Source organism: Dipodomys merriami, unplaced genomic scaffold (genome assembly GCF_024711535.1).
Source record: "Dipodomys merriami isolate MVZ:Mamm:240054 unplaced genomic scaffold, mDipMer1.0.p SCAF_10, whole genome shotgun sequence".
Taxonomy (NCBI): domain Eukaryota; kingdom Metazoa; phylum Chordata; class Mammalia; order Rodentia; family Heteromyidae; genus Dipodomys; species Dipodomys merriami.
The window spans coordinates 34,863,917-34,867,480 of NW_027202271.1; the positions used below are offsets into that span (position 1 = coordinate 34,863,917).

The following is a 3,564-nucleotide window of genomic DNA, read 5'->3' on the forward strand; positions in this document are numbered from 1 at the left end:
AGGGGACAGAGGAATTCACTTGTTATCTGTTGTGAGTCTTTGGTGATCCTTAGCACCAATGGACCAAGATCAGTTTTCCTGACAGTCATGTGACTTACAGTCCCACTAAATGGAAGATATTGTATTTGGTGTGTGTGTGTGTGTGTGTGTGTGTGTGTGTGTGTGTGTGTGTGTGTGTGTGTGTGTGTGTGTGTGTGTGTGTGTGTGTGTGTGTGTGAAAGTGGTACCAAGTAAACATTCTAGATAACAGCACATTGAATGTACTTTGATTTGGGTGTTTCAGGGTCTAGTGTGAGAATGAAGAGTACCTAGGGTAATTCCCTTACATGGTACATCTTTATGCTACAAGAACCACAATGATCATGGTACAAATGGACTGACTACTGTTCTGTATCTGAGAATCTGGACAAAGTGGACCACACAAGCTTCCCTGAATCTCTAGAGTTTTATTCAGAAGAGAAGGAATTCACTTTGAGGAAGACATAGATCCTTGACCCAAACTGGCTATAAAATTGCTAGGTAATACAGAGCAAAAGCTATTGTCTGTATAGACCTGCATTTTCTCTGAAAGGGGAAAGGATAATTTAGAAGATACTTGGGGGGAAACCTGTAATTTTTAAAACAGGAAAATATGAAACGCTTCATGAATTTGCGTGTCATTTTTGGGCAAGAGGCATGGTAATCTCTTTATAATTCCAATTTTTAGTATGTATGCTGCTGAAGCAAGAACAATCTTTTTATTCTAAATGTTTATTGGATTCTTAAAACTGTTTCCTGCTAATTCCTAATTACTTAGTGTGATAAGTAAGAACATTATTGGAATCCTTTTTATTTCTGTATTTAGTGAAACTGAACACATCTCTATGATTTAATTTCATCATATACATACATATATATATATATATATATATATATATATATATATATATGCTTTAATAATAAAAAGAGATAGATAGACAGACCTGGGCATTGTCTTTTAGCTGATGTTCTACCAATTGGCCACAGTTCCATGCCTAGCTTTTTGGTGGTTAATTGGAGACAAGAGTTTCACAGCCTTTGTTGCTGGCTTTGAACTTTGTTCTTAGATATCAGCCACTTGAATAGGTGGGATTACACGTGTGAGCCACCAATGCCCAGATTCAACTCTTTTTTTTTTTATGTTCTAAATAATGAAGTTAAATTTTGTCTATCCTTATGATTCAAGGAGAATTATTCCTGTCTTCAGCGTCCAGATTTTCTGTGGTTATTATTGTTTGATAAAGTTCCCATGCGATCACTCTACAATTTTCTTAAGCTTCCTGAAATTTGCTCAGGGATTTTATTTTTCCATGTTACTAGTTTCTTTACTTTTCTGGTGGTTATTAAATATCTTATTGATGTTTGAAGTTACAATGATATAACCTGTTGTATAATCTTAGAGTATCCTTTTTGGTTTTGCCAAATTTTTCTGAAATCTTGAGATATCTTTTAATAATTAAAAATTTCAAAAACATTTTTTAGTTGATGCCAATATAAATCAAGAAAAATTGTTAGTCCACAGAAAATACAGTTATGTAATTTGCCTTTTTTCCTAGTGACTTTTTTTTTTTTTTTTGCCAGTCCCGGGGCTTGAACTCAGGGCCTGGGCACTGTCCCTGAGCTTCTTTTTGCTCAAGGCTAGTGCCCTACCATTTGAACTACAGCGCCACTTCAGTCTTTTTCTGCTTACATGGTACTGAGGAACCAGCACTCTACCACTAAGCCACATTCCCAGCCCCCAGTAACTCTTTTAAGGGACTAAAATATTGTAAGTTCACCTGTATATTGTAAAGAAAGGAAAGTAGGCAATTTTGCCAACCTGAGATACCATATGTAACTTTAGGGCTAAAATAATAAATGCAAGAGATAAACAGCATGGTGATAAGAATATAAATGGGCTCTCATCATTGTCTAATGATACTTTTATGAAATATGCAATTAATAAGAAAAGGAAACCTCTACAATCTGGAGGCCTATGAGCATCAAGTGTCACTGAATTAATAACATGGTTGTAAAATAAGCAGTGTGAGGTCTTCCTATTTAAAGTAATGGTCTACTGGTTAATTGTATGTGTCAGCTTGTCTGTCACCATACCCAAATATTTGAGCAAACATTTTGAATATTTCAGTGAAGGGGCTTTGTATGAAATCTACATTTAAAATGGACGTTGGGTGAAGCAGATTACATTTATTTGTTTATTTTTATTTATGCTTTTAAAAAGAGGATCTTACTATTTAATCCAGGATGGCCTTGAACTCACTATCTTCTGCCCCTGCCTCTCAAGTGCTTGGATTCTAGGCAGATTGCCTCTATAATGTAGACAGGCCTTGCCCAATCAGCAGAAGACCAGAGCAGAAAGAATGATCTTTCTTGAGGATTTCTGTCAGCAGACTTTTTTTCCCCTTTTATTTATTTATTTTTTAAGTTTAAAATTAAATTTTATTGTCAAGGTAATGTAATAAGGGTTACAGTTACATAAGTAAGGTAGTGAGTACCTTTCTTGTTGAATTTGTTACCCCTTCCCTCATTTTTCTCCCACTTTCCCTCCCCCTACAAGTTGCACAGATCATCTCCAACATATTGTCTTGTAAGTATCACTGTTGTATTGGTTCCCCTTTGTCCTTTGTCTCATCACTTTGTTGTTCCCCTTTCCTTCCCTAATTCAAATAAACATATACAATACCCAGGGAACCAAAATTAAATACAGTGACAACAGAAGATAAACCATAGGGGCGCGCAAACACACACATACACACACATACACACACACACACACACACACACACACACACACACACACACACACACACACACACACAAAGGAAATCATGTAGAACATTAAAAATAACAACAACAAAGAAAAACCTCTTGGGTCCATGTCTTGGAGTTCATTTCACTAAGTATCATCTTGTAGGTCATATGTACATAGCAATTGAGCTATTCCAGCAGACAGTTGAGTTTACCTGCAACATCAACTCTTCCTGCTTCTACCAAAGATCACATTCCCACTCAAACTGTTTCCTGAGTCTGACAACTACCTCCATTAGATTTTGGACTTTCCAAGCCTCCCACATCATGGGCCAACTCTATGAATTTACTGACTTCCTATGTACACATCCTATGACTCTATTTTCTAGACAATTCTGTCAAGCAGGTAGTCAAATCTTCTTGTTTATTTGTTTGGGAATATTCCTAAGTGTCTGTTTAAAAGACCTCAGAATAATGCTTTATATAGTCCAATGGTGATCTCATTGGCACTGGAGAAGAATGTATATGGATAGCATTAAATCTGAATGAACAACCATTCAAAGGCTGGGTAACTCAGACAGCATTCATAAAAACTTTCATTTCATTCATTATTTTAACCATTAATTATTAATACTTACAATGAAGCAATAATGCTTTTATGCATTGGCAGACCTTTCCACTAGAGGAACATACCAAGCACTTTATGAGCTGCTGAGATCCAATTACTGCTTACAATAACTCTATGGTTCTCTGACTTGAGCCAGCTAGACGCATAAATATCATTTATGTTTCAATTTC

At 36.0% G+C, this 3,564-nt stretch overlaps 1 pseudogene; it reads right to left on the reverse strand.

Annotated features, from left to right (window-relative positions):
* Positions 1-625: 625 nt before the first annotated feature.
* On the reverse strand, positions 626-726 carry LOC138806636 (U6 spliceosomal RNA; annotated as a pseudogene).
* Positions 727-3,564: the final 2,838 nt, after the last annotated feature.